A 5,846-nucleotide genomic window follows, 5' to 3' on the forward strand; every position below is an offset into this window, starting at 1 on the left:
CCTAGTTGTCAATCCAATTTTGCCATGAACATTATGGACTCATTGTTTTTTGCCACTGTGGTTTGAGTGCTGATTGTGCTTGTGTTTTACAAGTTTGTGTTTTTGATTGCAATTTATGATAACAATTTTATGCAATATTTTTCTGGAGGCATTCCTAGAAGGATATACTCAACAAAACTCAGTCCTTTAAAATTGCATAAGCATTAAAGGACGACTATCGAAAAATATATTTTTTTCTTATACAGTGGGGATAATAATTATTTGATCCCCTGCAGGTTTGGTATGTTTGCCCACTTACAAAGAAATGAAAGGTCTATACATTTTATCATAGGTGTATTTTAAATGATAGAGACAGAATATCAACCAGAAATCCAGAAAAAAACACGATACAAATGTTATAAATTGAGATGCAGTTCAGTGAGCAAAATAATTATTTGATCCCCAAGCAAAACATGACTTAGTTCTTGGTAGTGAAACCCTTGTTCTCAAGCACGGAGGTAAGACATTTGTTGGAGTTAGTGACTAGGTTTGCACATATCTCAGGAGGGATTTTGGTCAACTATTCTTTACAGATCTTCTCTTAAATTCTTAAGGTTTCTTGGTTGTCGCTTGGCAACTCCAAGTTTCAGCTCCCTTCATAAATTTTCTATAGATTTAGGTCTGGTGACTGGCTAGGCCACTCCATTAAGGTTAATGTGCTTCTTCTTGAGCATTTTCTTTGTTGCCTTGGCGATATGTTTTGGGTCATTGTCATGCTGAGCACAGTCTCTGACCCCCCTCTACAGCCCCGACCCTCTTTACAGCCCCAGACACCCCCACTGCAGCCCCTGAAACCCCAGAAGTAAAAAAAGGCATTGTTTCACTTTAAGTACATTTTCGTTATACATACATGCTCTGGTCCCATTGTGTACTCAAAAGTGGGGTATGCCTGTACTTGCCTTTCAATTGCTCCCCCGCATCTTAATTATTATTATACAGGATATATATAGTGCCAATAGTTTGCACAGTGCTTTACAGCATGAGGGCAGACAGTACAGTTACAATACAATTAGATATAGGAGGAATCAGAGGGCCCTGCTCGTTAGAGCTTACAATCTAGAAGGAAGGGTCAAGTGAAACAAAAGGTAATAACTGTGGTGGTTGAGCTGATGGAGAAAATGAACATACAGTTGTTAGGTGTGGGTAGGATAGGCTTCTCTGAAGAGAAGGGTTTTCAGGTATCGTCTAAAACAGTGGTTCTCAACCTGGGGGTCGGGACCCCCTTGGGGGTCAAATGAGGATTTGCCAGGGGTCCCCAAAACCTGGGCTGTTCCTGAAGTATGCGGCCGCCCACTCTGCCTCTTCACAGCCGCCCATTCAGTTCACGGCATAGCTGGGAGGCAGGGACTAGAGGTCAGCTGACTGGTGAGAAATGTGAAGTGGGAGGGGCTGGAGGAGACCCTATCTGCTGATTTCAGCATAGGTGTCACTGCTACGAAAAACCACAAAGTTGGAGACACAGTGAGTAACACTACCTGTGATTAGAGTTGCCTTTAAAAGTCCCCACTACAGTTCTCAGATCAGCAGATGACCTTGATCAAGAGCACCTAAGTTGGCTGATCAGAACTCCCCACCAGCACTGCCACTGATCCCAACTCCCTGCCAGCACTGCCACTGATCCCAACTCCCCGCCAGCACTGCCACTGAATCCCAACTCCCCGCCAGCACTGCCACTGAATCCCAACTCCCCGCCAGCACTGCCACTGAATCCCAACTCCCCGCCAGCCCTGCCACTGAATCCCAACTCCCCACCAGCACTGCCACTGAATCCCAACTCCCCACCAGCACTGACACTGAATCCCAACTCCCCACCAGCACTGACACTGATTCCATACTCCCCACCAGGGAGTAAGAGAAGGAATACAAAATAGAATACATGGGAAAGGGAAAGAAAGGAGAACAAAGAGAAAGAGTGGTACATCCTAAAATGTACTATAAGGGGTTTTAATATTGTACGAGTGGAAGGGACTCAGGAAACGCTAAATGTCCGTGGGTTAGGGGCGCAAATTACTTGTCTTACCTTGGGTGCCGACAACCCACGATAGGAAAATAATTTTACCGTTAGGGGTCCCCACAACTTGGGAAATTTTTATCAAGGGGTCACGGCACTAGACAGGTTGAGAACCACTGGTCTAAAAGCTAATAGAGTAGGATATAATGTGACAGAAAAGGGGTAAGGAGTTCCAAAGATTGGAGAGGCTTTAGAAAAGTCCTGGAGGCGAGCATGGGAGGAGGTGATGAGGGAGCTAGAGAGCAGGAGGTCTTGAGAGGAACAAAGAGAAGGATTAGGTTAGAAATAATAGGTATAGGGGTGGTGGCGCAGCCTGAGAGTGATTAATGTAAAATTATATCACCGGTGTTGATAGTGGCTGGACCTCCATAAAAGTTAAAATATGTGTAAACAATTAGTGTCGGGCACCTCTGTGCGGTGAGCTCATAGCAGGGGCCCCCGGTAGGTTGCGGTAGGTAACCCTAATGATTAATTTCAGTCTCCCTAGATGGGTTCTGAAACGGTGTATAGTGAGTAAGTAAAATATTTATAAATGTCAGCCTTCTACAACCAATGGTAATGGTAATCCCAAAGCCACTGGAAAGGATATATATAAGACAAAAAAGAAGAATATATATAATGGTGAGTGCACAAAAAATGTGAATAGATGAAACTATATATAAGTGGGACAGTATATATGAGTATTAATTGAAAAAGATGAATACCTCTAAGTGAGGTGAGATTTTTCGGGCAACCAAAAAAAATATAGTGACAACTAGGTCATAAAAATATATAAATTTTAATACATTAATTTACAGCATAAACATTTCATAATGACAACATTAATTAAAAAAAGGGGGGGGGGGAAGGAAAAAATTATTACTGCTAGAGGATCACCACACACCCCAGGACTAGGCTAAGGGTATAGGTGATCATTAATCCGACGCGTTTCAGATGTCTCAGTAATACATCTTTCTTCAGGGAATAGAAAGCAGCAAGAGTTTTTCCTAAAACAAAAGAAAAGTATATAATAACATACAGAGTATATACCTGTAACCAAAGATTTGTTCTTTGACATTTGCAACATGTAGAGAAAAGGGGGGAGAGATGGAAAGCTCAATATGTAAGAGGAAAAAGGAACTCACCCCTTTCCAGACACAGAGCGCCTAGATCATCCCCATGGAGCTTGTGTGTGAGCCGCAATCAGGGCAACCAAACCAGATGGTGTACTTAATGTCCATAACGATCCCCCAATCCAGAGGACTCCATAACCATGGGGGGGTGGAGTGACATAAGTCTCCACAAAGGAGTCAGCAGTCATAGGACAAATAAAAAGTGTAATGGCTGGGGAGAGATTTAGGTAAATAAGTACAGGGAGGGTATTAGATTCTTCACTAAAAGGTGAGACCAAAAATAGAAACAAACTCCCTAAAATGTACTTACCACTCCCAATGCATCAGCTCAAAGGTGAACAGCCATTCCAGTCAAAGAAAGGAAAGCAAACTTGACCAGAAGACAAAATAACCTCCAGCTCCAACAGGTGAGGGGAGGAAAGTGAATGCTGACAGGGAAACCCCCCCTGACTACCCTTTATACTTACTTTGAGGATGATGGACCTCAGGTGTGGATGATCCATTCACTCCGGCGGTGTAACAGCTGTTCCTTGAATGGGATAATTGGTTGTAGGTGGAGCAGTAAATGGACATTTGGGGATCAACTGAAGTGATTCCCATCCTCCAAATCCCCCATGTTTGGCGTGCAAACAGCGCGCCCACTACTGACGTCAGCGTCAGGTGGCCGAGCTCTGATCAATCAGGGCACGACACCGTGGACATGCCGCTGGTGACGCGCCTCCTGCGCGTCACACAGCACATGACTCACGGCGTCTAGCGTGATCCCAGAATACCAAAGGGTCATGTGACGACTGCGCACCCAATCAGGTGCATGAGACGTCAGACGACCGAACGCGAACGCAACACACACAGTGGTGCCACCCACTGTACGCGTCACAGCGACGCGAACGAAGTGCGCCCAACGACCAGACAGGGAAAGACAAGGAAGTGTCCGCACAGAAGGGGCGGAAATCACCACCCGTTCCAGAGAGCCTAACAGTCCATAGATTTAGACAGCAGCAATAAAATTGCAGTTTCGGGGCATCATTAAACAGGGGACCCGGGGAAACAAGAGAATCCAAAAACAAATACAGGGCAAAAATGGAACCATTGGAGGAACGCTTGATGGAGTGAGGGCAAATTCCTGAGGATGGGGCAAAGATATTCACTGTGCCTAGATGTCTCAGAACTGACAGATAAGAAAGTCTGACAGTTAGAAGGGAGATAAAGTCACCACTGCCGGGTAGGGGAGAGCCTCTAGGGCATAGAATGCCCCTGGGGCGGGCACCAAGGTGCTACTCTCCCCCGGAAGTGGATGGAGGAGCCCTCTTGTGATTGGTTAAGATAAGACCATAACGGACATCAACAACATCCAGAAAGGGCCGGTGAAAAAGCGGTACTTGACACATAAAGCTCCTGGTTGGAAAGCCACAGGGTGCACTGTCAACAAATCATCAATGGTTGATCACAGGTTTACAGTCAAAAATTTCATGTATAAATCCAAGAAGAAAACTTTTAGCTCATACATTTACAAAATCATAATCATACAATAATTTACAAATATAAATCCTACTTATTACAGATCTCAACCTAAGACCCCAGTATACCACAGGGTACAATTAAGGTTAGAATAGGGAGGGGGGGAGAGAGAAAGGGGGTGGGGGAACAATTTTAACAGTTAGTCGGTTCAGGAGAAGGGGAAGGGACAGGAGGATGATTTCCCAGTGGCATATGGGGGCTAGTCCGTTTTCCCCGAACTGAACCCCTCTAGGAAGGGCCTAAAGCTCTCCATCTCGTTGAGTCCTGGAAAGGTTGTAGCTTTAAGGCATCTGATCCAGCGCATCTCGCGCTGGAGGAGTACCTTGTTCCAGTCCCCCCCACGTAGAGGGATATGTATTCTGTCAAGAACGGAAAAGTTGACTTTGGGCATATGGTACCCATGTGCTTTGGCCACGTGTCTCCCAAGGGGTAAATATAAATTGCCAATTCTCATGGAATGCATGTGTTTTTCCACTCTTTTATAAAGAGGTTGTTTGGTCTTGCCAACGTAGAAGGAACCACACTGGCACTGCATGAGGTAGACTACTCCCCGTGTGGTACAGTTGGCAAAATGTTTTAGCGAGAGAGTCTCCCCATTGGGCAATGCCAGTGTGGTCCTCCTGCCAATGACCTCACATTGCGCGCAGTGTCCACATGGGAAGGTCCCATGGGTCTTGCAGGGGTCCTTGGCAGAGTTGCCTTTGTATTCACTCCGGACCAAGATGGTCCCCAGTGAATCCGCACGTTTAAACGTGAGCTGAGGTCTATCCAAGAGTAGATTTTGGAGGATGGGGTCCTCAGTGAGTATAGGCCAGAATTTCGTTATTATTCTTCTAATTCTTGCATGCTCATTTGAGAACCCCAAGATTATCCTTGAGTTGTTTTCTTCAGATCTAACATTTTGTGATTTGGTTTTAAAAATCAACTTGCGTCTGTCTAAGGCTTTAACTCTGTTAAACGCTTTCCGGAGACAAGTTTTGGTGTATCCCCTGGCGGATAGCCGGAGGGAGAGTGCATTGCATTGTTCGTGGAAGTCATCTTCCATCGAACAGTTTCTCCTAATTCTAAGAAACTGGCTATAGGGTATAGACCTCTTGAGGGGTTCGGGATGAAAGCTACCCGCATGTAATATGGTATTCCCAGCGGTCTCTTTCCTAAAAAGGGTG

The 5,846-nt window shown here is 45.1% G+C and overlaps 1 long non-coding RNA gene across 1 annotated transcript; it reads right to left on the reverse strand.

Moving 5' to 3' along the window:
* Window positions 1-2,995: 2,995 nt before the first annotated feature.
* LOC120933557 lies at window positions 2,996-3,743 on the reverse strand. The gene is made up of 3 exons (XR_005748112.1): window positions 3,473-3,743; window positions 3,175-3,373; window positions 2,996-3,036 (listed from the first exon to the last, which is right to left on the reverse strand). It is a non-coding gene; the product is annotated as an uncharacterized LOC120933557 (long non-coding RNA).
* Between the last annotated feature and the right edge of the window lie 2,103 nt (window positions 3,744-5,846).

Source organism: Rana temporaria, chromosome 3 (genome assembly GCF_905171775.1).
Source record: "Rana temporaria chromosome 3, aRanTem1.1, whole genome shotgun sequence".
In the NCBI taxonomy this organism is placed as follows: domain Eukaryota; kingdom Metazoa; phylum Chordata; class Amphibia; order Anura; family Ranidae; genus Rana; species Rana temporaria.